This window comes from Aquila chrysaetos, chromosome 7 (assembly GCF_900496995.4).
Source record: "Aquila chrysaetos chrysaetos chromosome 7, bAquChr1.4, whole genome shotgun sequence".
NCBI classification, from domain to species: domain Eukaryota; kingdom Metazoa; phylum Chordata; class Aves; order Accipitriformes; family Accipitridae; genus Aquila; species Aquila chrysaetos.
The window spans coordinates 14,330,969-14,345,658 of record NC_044010.1 but is presented as its reverse complement, the minus strand read 5'-3'; the positions used below and the strand labels follow the sequence as shown (position 1 = coordinate 14,345,658).

General features: G+C 38.9%; 1 long non-coding RNA gene across 1 annotated transcript; it reads right to left on the bottom strand.

Annotated features, from left to right (window-relative positions):
- Positions 1-216: 216 nt before the first annotated feature.
- LOC115343929 lies at positions 217-8,405 on the bottom strand. The gene is made up of 3 exons (XR_003924336.1): positions 8,219-8,405; positions 7,981-8,079; positions 217-332 (listed from the first exon to the last, which is right to left on the bottom strand). It is a non-coding gene; the product is annotated as an uncharacterized LOC115343929 (long non-coding RNA).
- Positions 8,406-14,690: the final 6,285 nt, after the last annotated feature.

The window sequence follows — 14,690 nt, the reverse complement described above, 5'->3', positions numbered from 1 at the left end:
TGAGCTTTGGGGGTTTCATTGGGGAGTTGCCTCTCTTTCCCTGCTGGTATGACGGTTAAGATAGAAGCACAGTCCCATCCGCCGTGGGGCCCCCTCCTCCAGGTGCATACGCTGTGCTCCTTCTCCTGGTCACTTAAGATAAGGAATTGCGGCTTTGGAGAAGCACGGTCCCACCCTCTGTGGGGCCCTCTCCTCCAGCCACATTGTCCTGTTCACAAAACTCCAGCGTTTTTACAGAGGCCGTTTTCTCCACCAAAGTTCTTTAACGAACGTTTGAGACATTGACTATAATTTGTCAGACCGTCACAGCATGTGGCTTGAGCATCCTTTCCCTGCAACAGCAAAGACACAATAACCCACTTGGATTAAGTGATGGCTCCAGCATCCCAAGTTTTTCAAATAAACAGTGGCCAGAACTTAAGTGACATGAAACAAAGTACTTGACAAAATTACAGGCAAACTTGGACACAAGTGAGATTAATTTTCATTCCACAGTCCTTCAAATTCTCTCCTTACAGAGATGAGAGGGTGTGACTTTTCTGTCCTAGAGTACAGGTTGTTTCCCTTCTGTAAATGTGTGAATGTTGCTTTATTTTACTAGGAGTCATCTCTTCCACTTAACTGGTTAGTAAATAACTTCTTGTTTCACTGAGGTCAAAACCTTCCTTCCTTCCCTCAGTAAAGATTTCTTTTTTCCTATGAACCTTACATTTTATATCAGTGTCTACATCAAAAGCCTTTGTGATATGAGTGTCTGAACACTATAGTTGTATGTAGCTTACCACTGAGTCTTGACTTGTCCAAGACAGTTGGGTGACAACAGGCTTGAGGCGATGCCCACCTTTTCCTTTATAGGTAACCTATAACTTGTTCCCAAACTTGTGAGAAATTTATGTGGCACTTTATTACTAAATCACACTCAATTTAAACTCACCAGTTTTCAAGGTTATCCAGTGAAACAGGTTCTTACCTATTCTTCTGTGCTTTAAAGTGAGACAAAGTTAAGTGATGGGGTGATAAAAATTGACATTTTTACTAGATCAGCTATTATTGAAATTAAGTAAGGACGTGGTTGATTAATGCTCAGGAATAACTTACAACTGCTCATTCTGGTATTGGTTTTCTTGTCACACATGATCTGGTTAATATCTTCACATTTTAAGAACAACTGTGCATGTTGAAAATGAAGGCAACTTGCTTCAGAAAATAATGTATTAATACTGTGCCATGTTGCTGTGCTGTTACAACTAGCATACAGGCTGCTTGCTTTAACAGAAGATGTGAGGAATATCTTTTTTTTTTTTTTTTTTTTTAAATAGTGACCTTTTTCACCAGGGCATGTGCTAAATGGCAGCCAGCTATGCATCAGAAAACAATTATGCCTGGCAGTGCAACTGTTCGTATGTTCACAAGGTCTTTGAGGTCTTTAATTTTCTCTGGCATTTAATCTGAACTGTGCACTGGAAAGGAACCAGCTTTTTAAAAACAAGCATACAAATATTTTTGGAATTGAGACCTGAAAATAATGATGTTGCGTAACTATTTTTATATTGTATGATGTCTATAGAGATGGTTATATTATCATTGATCAAATATATTATTAAATGTTTGAGAAATTATTCTTGCCATTTATTTCTAATTTCAGAATTGATTTAGTACCATTTGGTAAATTATCTGGAGGAAACATTTTTCAAAGGCTTGTGTAGAAATAGGCACTAAACCTCCATTAAAAGTCAACAGGAATTGGGCTCTTATTTCTCTACATTTTCCCCTGCTTACAGCCAGTGGACTAAATCGTTCAATAACTTGGTCTTGTTCTTTAGCATGATTATACAAGAAACATATGCTCAGAATGAGTTTGTTACTTGCCTCTCTATTGCTGTTGATCCAAGGTCATCCCTCTAAAGAGATTAATTCCACCTATTGTAGAGATAGAGATGAAACTACTTGTGGCAAATTTAATCGTAGTTTACTATATGCTGGAAAAGGACACAGATACAGTGGTGGTGATGGTGTTATAAGAACAGTCTAGGACAAGATAATGAAAAGGTAAGTGTCCTAGAGACACATCTGCATCCTTGTTCTGTAAGCTTGCCCCCGGCTGCTTTCTCAGATGCTCTTTGTTGGTGGGTCCTAAGCATGTGCTTATGTTAATTCTTGAATCAAGTCTTGAAATAATAATTTGCACACTTTGCAAATTCCTTTTGGCATCAGTTACATGCTGCACCACCCATATCTAAGTATTTTGTATAGAAAAATGAATGCAGTGTCACATGCTGCTTGCTGTTGCACCAAGGGTGGTTTTTTTGTGTATGTGTTGGGTGCGGGAGTCTCTCCTTTGTGCTGAGCAGCCGCCAGTTACCAAGTATTGAAATCTGTCTTTATGACTCATTCTTTCCAGCAAAAAGATTACTGCATCTCAGAGTGGAGGTTTCCTTCAGAGATCAGGAGGGCTTGGAAGGGAATTTGCTTCCTGATGATGAGGTTTTTGGGAGGTTGTTTCTTTGTTTTTCAGGGAAGAAAAGGAGAGGTGATTTAGGAGGGCTTTTCTGTTTTTCTTCCAAGAGCTACAAAAATGCTATGTATTTCATTGTAAGGAGAAAAGACTGCTGTAATTTTATGTTGCGGTACCACTACACAGAATTGACTAATGAGTTGTAGTGTAATCCCAGAAATGTTTTGAGATGGATTCCTTACAGTTCCCATTTATAACAAAAGTCAAAGCTGTATCTCAGCAGGACTTTCTAGTTCTTTGCATGGCTTTATTTGTTCTTTTCATTTACATTGGGATTTGGGCTTGTTACTAATTGAGTAAGGTCAGAAATCCTGTTGTGAAATCCTTGTTTTTACAGATGAGCAGCTCAAGTAATAAAACATTTTTTAATATTGTTATGGATATGTTTTCTTTTCAGAAGTGCCCTGATTTTGCATGCGCTAGATTTTAAGCATCTAATTGTTCTATTTTCATGACATCTGAGTTAAAAAGAAACAAACTACTCATATGCTTGCCTGTAAATACATGCTTTAGCTATGCTGTTTGAATAGGGATATTCAGTACTTTGCCAAAGAGAATGTTGCTGTGTAATAGCACAAATTTACCAGCTGTTAAAAGTAGTTTCGTGTGTTAGTTATTTCCTTTGGGTCCTATGATTTTTAAACAAACCATGTCATTTGTAGCTCCTGGCCAATATTTCTTCTTCTTCGTGAGTTAGAATGCTACAAAAAAAAGTCAGTATCAGACCTGGTTGGGAACCCCTTTTTAAGGGGGTTATAGAAGCAGGTAAAACAAGCAATAAAAACTTCCTTTACAAACACGACGAAAACCAACACCCCCCTCATTCAATTTTCTAAATATTTTTTTCCAATCTTGCCCCTTGCTGAGCAAATGCATGGTTTCCCCACTTAAGCTTGAGAGGAAGAAGCATTGTGAAAATGCAACATCCATAGATGCAAAAGCATCTACTGAGAAAACATCTTAATGATCCATTTTCATTCAGCTGTGAATAACAGCAGCCGCTTTCGCTACTTTAAAGTGGGGCATTTCTGTAGTTAAAATATGTAGTTGCAATATGTAGCTATAGCTGCAGTAGACTGAAGTACACCTACATCTTGTTGCATACCGTGGATGTAATGTAGTACATTTTTGGTGGATATGTTTAGGAAAATCATTTCAATTGTGAGGCATAAAAGAGCAATAGAGGATTAGCTTTTTTAATGTATTAGTCTGGATAAGGGCTATAAAGGTTCTTGTCAATTGTTACATATTGAAACCAGGCCAAAAGGGCTTTCTCATGATTTTAAGAACCAGGTGACCTCTCCTTTTATTTTTTTCCTTTTTTTTTTTCCATTGTGTAAAAACTCAGTCAAAGCAATGCCTCAATGTAGAAGACCAGATTTTTTTTTTTTTAAATTGTTTTCTGGAATTTAATAGTAGATAATGAAATCGTAGAATTTAACCTCTTCCTTCCTCCTTGTGACCTCTCTGCAAGTGCACGTTGTTGCAGAAGCATGTGCAGTATTGGAAGTGTTCTTACCACTAATGACTAAGAGGCTGAGCGTGATGGCCTTCTGAGTACTTCTGTTTACACAAAAATATTCAGTGATCGGAAGGAGGTGGTATATGATGGCATACCATACCACTAGTTCTCAGAATATCAAATATATAAAACAGTCTGCAGCCCCTCTTTAGAAAAGCTTTAGTAGATTTTGTACAGAGTTGCTATATTCTGCTCCAGCCAGAGAGACTGAATTCCTGTGTTTCCTTTTTTTGTTTCATATCATACAAATAGAAAACATTTGAGTCATGTAATTGGAAAACTTGACTTCAGTCAAGTAATCTAAATCTGGGTACTTGGGCTGGACTTAGGTGCTTGCATAGATCCCACTGTTTATAGCCATACTAGAGCTGAGCCCTTACAAAAGAAAGATTTTTGGATTCAAGTTGATTGTGCCAGAGTTCAGGTAATTTGTTAATTTTACAAAGATATCACACATCTTTTAAATACATATATATATGTCTATCTTGATTTTGAAGGGTAAGTGTGCTTTACTAACCAACACTTCCATTGGTGAAATAAAACATGTTTTTTGCAGTTCTCAGCTGTGTGCTATGTAGCTCATGCTACTGTGATTAATAGTTTTTCATTGTAAACAAATCGTATTAAGTGGCCATTCTTATGCTACGGTGGAGATGACCTTCAGAAGCGTCCACCCATTGATTATGTTGTGTTCTAGTAGTGGTTTTTAGGGAGAAATGATAAGCAGCATCAGGATTGATCAAATACATATTTTTTTTCTACCAGAATTACTAGGAAGTCTACTTTATGTGTAGGTAGGTAGCTAACTAAAAATATGCTTATACTTATTTTGATGTGTGTGTTGCTATGTATGTTATATTTATAGTATACATGGCAGAATCACAGCATTTCACAGTCTGAGATTTTTCCTATGCATTTTGTCTTTTGTTTGTTTGTTATAATTAAAAGATCTCCATATATGTGGAGATTTCTCTCTTCTGCATTTTTCAGTTTACACCACAGTGGAGTCTGAAGTGTGTTGAGGTAGCTGTATTACAAACAAGCAACATAATTGGGCATCTGAGCTATTTTATATTGCATCCTGAGAAGTTAAGATGTTCCTTTCCTTACTGTCCTTGGATTACTGGTTCCTTTGCTTTCTGTCACTGAATGGATTGTGAAAAATTGCTTTTCCTGCAATGGATGCAGCCTGTCATGCTGCTTTTAACTGATTTTAGTTCCAGGCCAGTGGGCTGGGTTTCCCAGTTAGCTACCAGAAAATGCCAGCTGACCATGAGAAGAGACTCAGCTCAGCAGAACTAACTACGTTTGGTCGCAGTAGACAGTGAACCATGTGGAAATAGCTTTGCAGTTGCCTCTGTGTAAACCGTAGCTATGAACGGTTCTTAAAGACATTGCTCTCTCATGCTTCCCAAATCATGCAAGCCCATCAGCCAGCAGCTTCTTGAAGTCCTCTGCTTCTCTGTGACCTGACATTTGCTTTCCTCTGATGTGCAGGAGCTGGCCTTTTTGCCAGCTTTTTCTACATTAGGAAATAGAATATAATGTGAGGTTGGGGAGGCAACGAAGCCTGTTGTTTCATGGAAAGCTCATCGCAGATGTGTGTACCTGGGCCCTGCGAACGAACGGTGTGGCGGGAGACTCAGCAATACAATGCAGTAGGTCAAATGTTTCCAGAACTTGCCTTGCTGTAGAAGACTTCCTTTAAAGGGAAGTTTTGGGGAAAATACCTGGGCAATTTCTTGTCTTCCAGAGACAGGTTGCTAGGGCTGGTGTAGTTCTCATAAACTAACAAGGCACCATGTCAGCTATCTGCAGGAAAATGGAGCACTCTGACTTCTGTGCTCTTACGTGACTTTAGTCAGAATCCAGCAAATTTAATAGAGTGACTTTATCAATACGAATAAGCCTTAGGTCAAGCCTTAATTTACGCCTGTGGTCCTGTGCTTTTAGCCAGTCAATAAAGTGTTTTTTTCCTGTACGTCTGTTGAATTCACAGGCTCACATTAGCAACTACTTTCAAAGAGTGCTGGCAATGTGAACAAATACACTGAATCTTTTCAAGTTTTTGATAGGGGTGAGTTTGACATTTTAGGTGTCTACAGTACAGGGCTTAAACACAATTAAGACTTGGCTTTACAATTGTAGAATAGTTTATTATCCCCTAAATTGTGTCTTACTATCCATGTTTGGGTTATTTGGCTTCTTGAAAATGAGGCATTCAAACCCTGTATCAATACAGTTCAGGTTGGCTTTCTGTCCTTAATACAATTTTAGGTCTATCAGTGTTGGTATCTTACAGCAGAGATTGATAGCCTTTAATCTTTCCTAAGCTTTTGCTGGTTGAAGACCACTGTGATTTCACTTGCCAGTCTTACAGCCATCTAGATATAAATGGTTTATAAGCCGATTTTTTTGTCTGTCTGTTTTTTTAAACTTTTCTAATTAATCTAAATGTCATGGGGAGTTGGCGTAGAAAAACCTGGAAGAAGATTGTATCAAACACGTTTCCATTCACCCTCGACTAGCAGATAATACCGCCTGCGCTAATCCTTAGCCCTCTCCTTTAAGTCGTCTTTGCCTTTGATTTATAAGGCAGCTGACCCCAGCCGAACCCTGTCAGCGGCAGTTCAGAGGGGCTCTCACAAAAGAGGGGCCTCTGATCTGACAAATCGATTGGCTGCGAGGGAGAGTTTAACGGGGAAAAGATCTCCCTAACAAGGGCTACAGCGCTTTCCCAGGGAGCTGGCAGCTGCGGCTCTGCGGGGACGATGAAGCAAGTGCAGAGCAAGCCACCCTGCATGGGCGCAAGGGCTGAGCATGAAGGGAGGCAACAAAAGGCTCGCCGCTTCTTCCCTAATAAGCCTGACAACGGAAACAGCTATATTTAATTTAAAAGCTGTTAGTGGAGGTCAATTGCCAATAATTGTCCTAATTAAAAACAAATACTGAAATGATATTACAAGTCCAGCCTGGACACTATTGAAATAAGATAATTAGAAGATAGAACCATCAATTAAAATCTACAGGGAAGACGTTGGTGTGGTTAAGGGACAAGCTAGATTAAAAACAAAAAAAAACAACTAAAAGTGTGGATGGCAATTTGCATAACTCCTCATTTAGCATGAAATCTTTATTTTAAAAGCAGATGCTGTCACTTGCAGTAAGCTGGAATGTTATTTTAATTCTACAGCCAGAAAGTAGGTAGGGAGCTAGTTTGGAAATATATAGAACAATATACACTGAAGCTTGCTTAATTAGAGTCACTAAAGAAACACATTAGCACATAGAGTATTTGCTATGACAGAGCCATATAGTCCTTCTGAAAATATGGAAAGTACTGTGGTGTAGGCAGCTGTATTCTTGCATGAACTTCAGTTCTCAGGTAATTAACCTTTTGGACTGTACTCCAAACTAAATGCCTTTAATGTGTGGGATTGGGCTGCCTTGAATCTACTGCTTCAGCAATATGGATAAAACATTGCTGTGCAAAGCAAAGATTTAGAATCATAATTCAAAGATTTAGAATCATAAGTATCAGAGGAGTGCCTGTCTAAACTATTTAAGTCATGCGGCCGGTTTACTGCCAAGAGGTTTTTGTTGCTGGCAACAATTTTAAGGTAGCATGAATTTCTCTGCTAGAAGGTAGGAGAAGATTAAAATGGTTTTCTGTATTTCTAAACAAAGCAATCCCAGCAAAGTCTACTAGTCCAACCAAAAAGTATGCGTAGCAGACAGTAATACCATGCTTCTGGTATCGCCTATGGAGTGTAAACTCTCACTTAGCATGATCAAATACATAATGTGGAGCTGGTTTTGTTTACAGCTTTGTTAGAAAAGCTAGCAAAAAAGCATTCTCAGTCTTCCCTGTAGTGACTATACATATCTGGAGTTCCTCAGTTATTCTTTTGAACAAAATAATCAAAAGTACATGTTAAATCACCTGTGTCTTATGATCACAAATCTAAAGAATCTTATGGCATCCAGTTTTCTATAAGCATCTTCTGAGCTAGCAGCTATTGATAAAGGAGTGTGTCAGTCTCTGAAAAGTATATAATATATGTAAAATTCATGCAAGCAATATTACTTTATATATTTATATATATGTGGCTATATAAAGAAAACCAATGGAAATTATAGATTAGTGGGTTTTGCACATAGCGGAATAAGGGAAATCATACTGTTTTCTGGCTCACAGTTGGTGGACTGTGGTGTTTCAGTGCTGCTGGAGGAATTTCTGCAGCTGGGATTTGCCATGTGTTGCTCAGCGAGGATACTGTGGTGTCTGATGAGAAGGGACATGCTTCATTCAGCTTTTCCTGGTGTTGGTGTGTTGCAGAGTTGTTTTCTTTTCAGCAGGGCATAGACATCTGCAATCATCTGATTAGTACATATCTGTTCAAAGTAGATTATTAGTAGAAGAGGTGTTTCAAATTTCTACACCAAGACATTTACAAAACATAGCAAAATAGTTACAATTCTTAGTTTTGTATTTGGCTGGATCAAAACATGCTGAAGACAGTGGGCATCGTTGGAACCAACAAGATTTTTATTAAGCCACACACACCCCCTCCCAAAAAAACAGAAAAGGAGAACATCAATCTGCCTACCTATGTGTCAGGGGAAAGGCAGCAAAAGAAGCAGGAGCAAATACAGAGGATAAAGAATCTGTTGTTGCTTTCCATACCCAGGCAATACGCGAAGTTTCCCGTGCAACCGAAATAAGCATGAAGTTAAACCAGTGCGAACAGGAGCTTTTGTTTTACCCTCACAATTAATAGTAAAAAAGTCCTCCACAAATAATTTACTTTTTCGTGATTTTAAAAAATAAAGCAGTTAAGGCATAAACACAAGTATTATTAATAAAACTGAAGTAGGGAAATGCCTTGACAAATAGGAAAATGAAATTGTGTCTGCTTATGGCATTGAGCCTCCGTCATGTTGCTGAAATTCACCAGCACATTAAAAACTGACTTTCAGGTATGTTTTTTAATACTTCTAGAAATGTGTACCAAATAACACTGTGTCTTGGAGAGTAGAAGAAAAAGAGAGGGAGAGAGTAAGAATTCATTGTCTGGGAAATGTCTAGTTGTTATCCTTAATGTAACATAAAAAATCATGTAGTAATGAAGTGAACTGCAGAGAAGAAACAACCACAGAAAAACCTGTTAAGCGCTCTCTCTTTCCTATAATTTTGGTGTTTGATAATTTTGAAAGTCATGCTGCTCTGCCACTCAGGGTATCTTTCCATATCTCAAGCGGTAGGTATCCTTTTCCTGTCAAACTGCCATGTCAACCAAGCCTCTAAGTTTCAAAGCTCCTTGAGAAATGAATCAAAATTTATGTTATTGTATTTTAGCCTATTCAAAATGAATAGCTTCTGATACTTTACACCTTAAGTAAAATTAAAACAGGGAATTAAACCGAAGTATATCCAGAACTTTTCAGACATCTGGATACTTTCAAAGATACTCTTAAAATAAGTGTAGCTGGCTCACATTTAACCTAATCTTTCTTCCTAATTTCTGGTGGCTTACTTATATTGAATTCTTTTGGTTATGCTGGGTTAGATAAACAAGTCTTTCATCAATTCCTTTTTTTTTTTCCCCAACGCAGTGGAAACAAAGGATTACTCATGTTAATTCTGTCCCTTTTAGGAACATGTAATGCTAGTGTATTTGGGAAAGTGTTACACAGAGCTATAGTAGAAATCTGTAGTGAAATAGAGCATACGGAGGCAAAGAACAGCTTGTTCTAACCTTCCAGTGCTTGCAATATGGTTAAACTGAAACGTTCAGACATGGAAAATATTTTATTGAATGTAATCTGAATGCGTCAGGGCAGTCTGAAACAGCAGCAGTATTTAGGGGTTTAAATAACCCCAGTGTTATTGTAACTGATTACCATCAGGATAAAAATTGAAGTGTAATTTGTTAGATACTCCCTTTGGCTTTCCTTTGTATCTCTCTCTGCTTCTCCCCTTTGTAAATAGATTGACTTTTTAGCCATGTTAACTTTTATGGCTTAAAAGTTGTCTTTGTTTGCTTTGCAGTAATTACAGCGTCTCCTTAGCCACTGACAAGATTTAGGCTTTGAGATAACTCTGCCGCCTGGAGTTGTGGTGTTAAGGAACCGTTTTCTTCCTGCCACCCTCAGGCTCTCACTGTGACATGCCATGGTGCCTGGTAGATTACTGTTCATTTCCCAAATAAATGATTAGACAATATTTTCATCAAAGTTGGCAGAATATAACTAATGAGTCCCAAGTTTTTTCAAGTAATAAAGGTTCTGTTTTAAATGGAGTCTCACTAAAAACAAATGTTTATTGTTACGCTGTTTCCTCTTACTGCAGCATTTGTTTTGTTCCCCGTAAAGATTCTGTGTTTAAAAACCGTTAGCAAAGAGGGCACACAGCTTTGGCATCTTTGTCTTTACCATAAAAAAATATCACTACAGGTAGTAAAACAACTGTAATGGTCTCCACTTGTGGTATTCTTCAGCTGTCTGTATTCTTGTGTGTAACACTGAGTTTCATAGTGAATTCTCTGTCCTCTCCATCTTCACTGATTAATTTTGCAGAATTTTATATTCTCTCATTTACAAGTTAAAATAATGCTTAGGCATTCATATTCCCCTAATAATGTAGCACACGGTTAGAACAAGGCTATGACCATCATTTTTACTGCATCTTGACAAAAGGAGGGCGCAGTGGGTATGGGGCAGTCCTCATCCTTGCAGAAAAAAGGCACTCTTTCTTTCCACTGTGGAGGCAGAGTAGATAAGGGAGAGAGGAGAAAGATTTTTGGGTCTCTCTAACTCTGTTACACCAGCCAAAGTAGGTGGGGTAGCTTATTACTAACACTTCCATTTTATAAATAGCAAGAGACTGTAGTGCCTTGGGACACACAGGTGTATTAAACTGTGTTCCTTAGGTGGGACGCCTCCCAAGGAAGGAAAGCTTTGCATCTAAGGCAATGCTCCAAAACTCTTACCCTCGTTGGCAATGCCGTAATCCCAAGGGGAGAACTGCGTATGTGCTGCTTTCCATGTAGCCTTGGTTAGACGTGGTGAACTTTCAGCAGAGTCCAGTGTTGCAGAAGCGTGACTGTCCTGGATTCGGCTGGGATAGAGTTAATTTTCACAAGAAGCTAGCAGGGGGCACAGCCAGGACAGCTGTCCCGAACTAGCCAAGGGGATATTCGATATCATATGATGTCATGCCCAGTATATAACTGGGGGACCTGGCCAGGGGGAGGAGGGATTGTGGCTCGGGAATGGGCTGAGCATCAGGTTCCAGGAGGTGAGCAATTGCTTTGTGCATCACTCACTTTATGAATTCTTTTATTAGTATTATTGTTATTATTACTACTTCTCTCCTTGCATTGTCTTATTAAACTGTCCTTATCTCACAAGTTTTTATCTTTTTTCTTCCGATTCTCCTCCACATCCCACCACGGGGGAGGAGTGAGCAAGCGGCCATGTAGTGCTTAGTTGCTGGCTGGGCTTAAACCAGGACAGTGCCTTACAAAAAGCCTTCCGTCAAAGATAACAACCATTTATCTAACAGCATCTTGAGATGCAGCTGAACACACCCTTGCATGTTTGGCAGGGCACTGATCACACCTTTATTTTGCATTCTGAACTGGACGGAATGGATGCAGTATTTTTGTCTGAGGAGGAATGCATAGTTTTTCTTAAGTCCTTGCGTGACAAGTCTTCCCCTGGGTAGGAGTGCTACTGACCGCTCTGCTGAGTGCTCAAGATGGGAAACCATCACTGGAACAAGAAGCAATGGCAGAAAATGCAGCTAAGCCACCATAATTTTGTAAACTTCAACACCTTTGTCTCAAAGGCAAAAATATGATGTTCTGCCAGAAGCAGTAACATATGTGTTAGCATTTTTTTTCTACTTTAAAGCTGTACTACCTTTCTGATATTAAAAAAATAAAAATAAAACAGAACAAAGACCAGTAAGATAACACTTCTTACAGGCTCTATAGTTTTTGAAATATTAACACAGAATATGGATTAATAATTAAAACCAACTGTTTTGGATAGATGGCATTTGTGCTTGGCCTTATTAGGAAAGCTCTACTATTGCAGTAGCATTTTATTGCAGTTACATATTATATTTTCCTGTAAAGCACAGGGAACACCATGTGGTATCCGTGAACGTAAACACTGCAGTAATTGTACCGCATTTCCAGTTGCTGGGTTCTACTTATGTACGCTCCCCAGCCGGTAATAATGTTAAATCATTAATTTATATCCTTGTGTGTCAGGCACCCCCACGGCAACTAATGTATGCCAAACTGCCGATAGCTTGTCACAGTATCAGCATTAGGAGTGGTCACCCCAGAGCTAAATGATCCTTGGGTGGTACTGACATCGGTAGGAGTAATCACCATTTCCATCATCATCCTTCTACAAGGCTGGGCATAAATCTCCTCCCTGCTTCGTCCCATTATGGTCATGGACTGGTGTAAGCTGGCAGCCAGACTGCTGCTTGGTTGGGAGGGAGGGGAGGGAAAGGAGGGGGAACTGGTAAAGGGAGAAGCTACCGTGCTTTTGTTAAATATGGTTTTGTATTTTTATTTTTAACTAGTTGATGGTTTGCCATGCTCTCTATCATACTGTAGTTTCCATACAGGATATAAAGCCTATGGACTTAAGAAATTTCACTCATAGAAATAGTGAAAAAAGAGCAATGAAAAAGCCTCCTGGTATAATTCCTAACATGCCATAAAGTAAATGCTTTTGACTAACAAAGAAGGCTCTAGATTTTTACACAGCTGTGGTTAACAATAGTGCAGTGATACTGTTTGGCACACAAATGGATGCACTTTCAAATACATGGTATAATTGCTGAGTACATCCCCATTGGGACTGGGGGTATAACTACTGCAGAACAGTATTAGAATATGAAATAAGAAAAAACATTTTTATGTCTTGCAAAGTGAAGCAAAAGAATGCTGCCTACAGATTGACTACAGATTTTCTGCTGCTGGCCTAAAATAGAAAATCCATGATTAGATTCTCATCCAAAGAATAACCAAAGGGATCTGGGATGATGTTGTATATATGTGAAAATACATATATATTATCTGCTGTGGATGCCAGTGTCTCCATGGCCTTCTATTAAAAGTATTTGTTATTCTTCTAATAAAATTATCAGGCGAAGCTGTTGCTCCGTGTCATGCTAGGTGTGATGGCCTGCAGTCAGAGGTATCTTGGAGTTGCTCATGTAGTGTGTTGCTAGCAGAGCTGGGAGCTGTTTGTCCTTCCTGCTTCAGGGTCATTTTTGCCTAAATCTGTGAAGCTGGCAGAGCTCCATGTGATCTGGTGGCAGGGAATGTGAATGGCCCAAATGCTTACGGAGACACGGCGGTTCATACACTGTGTGTGTACAAATAAGCAGCATGTATGGTTAGAAGTTGAGCAGTTTTTAATTGTTTGATGTACTGTGCCTGAGGGATGATGAAAGTTGCCGTCTGGACAGCATGCTGGTGGTCAGGGTGTGCAGCTCTAGATCACCTCTTACAGGAATGGAAAAGAAGTAAAGGCTGAGATGGCTTTGCATCTGTTAACATTCTTAAATGTTTTTTAAAATACCTTATTAAATACAGCCCTTCTTAACATGGAACAAAAATATTTATCAAATTTGCACATGTTTAAAAACTTCAATATATTTAAAAAAATAGTACTGGTACCCAACAGGACCATGATACTTATTTTCAGAGAGGCAGTAACTGAGATCTGTAATTGAATAAATGAAGTTATATTTATTACAGTTCTTCAGAAATGTGCACCTCATCACTGAAGTTTTAACCCAAGGGACCTGGTTACCATCAATGTCTTAACTCTACTGAGTGCATTGTTAGTAAACTGTGGCAGAAATGGACTGGTCCTGTGCATTGAACAGGCTGAGACAGAAAGTCACCAAGAAAAAGTAGGCAAGTTAAAGGAAGAAGAGCAGATTCTTTTTAATAGCTCTTTGCTGTTCTCTCCTTTACTGACACTTCTGTGACTAACAGGACCAAACTACTTTCCATAGAGTTAAGGAGCACCTTTCAGGGGAAAGCTCTAAGTTATAGAAACCTGAGAACAAGCCATGAAGGAGCTTCCACAGGAGGCACTGCTGCCATCTGATCTCCAGTATGCGTGTTACACCTTCAGCCAGTAGCAAACCTGGGAATTAAGCTAACCTATTATATGACCAGTTGACCCATTATAATCTTATTATAATGAAACTTTGGACACATCTTGGATGTTGTAGCAATATATTTGTTGGGGGTTTTTTTTGTGGGGTGGAGTTGGTCATTGGTGCTGTCAAAATAGGTGGCAGTTGATGCCCACCGCAACAAAGTAGGTGGTGGTAGTAATGCTGCCTGTATACGTATTCAGTGTTACTTTTCCTTTTTCAGCTTATCAAATGGAAATGGCCATCATCAGGTCAAAGCTATTTTCTCAAGGATGGATTTGTGATAAACTAAATGTACTCCTTTCTCTTTTGCACCCAGTATGACATACAGTAAGAATATTAGTATCAGGTATAATGAGGCTATAAATTGCTTTTTCTGTTCTGAAGAATGGTGTTGAAACACCAAGCAATAATAGAGGAGTTACCTATTTTTTGAGAGTGAATGAATTTCC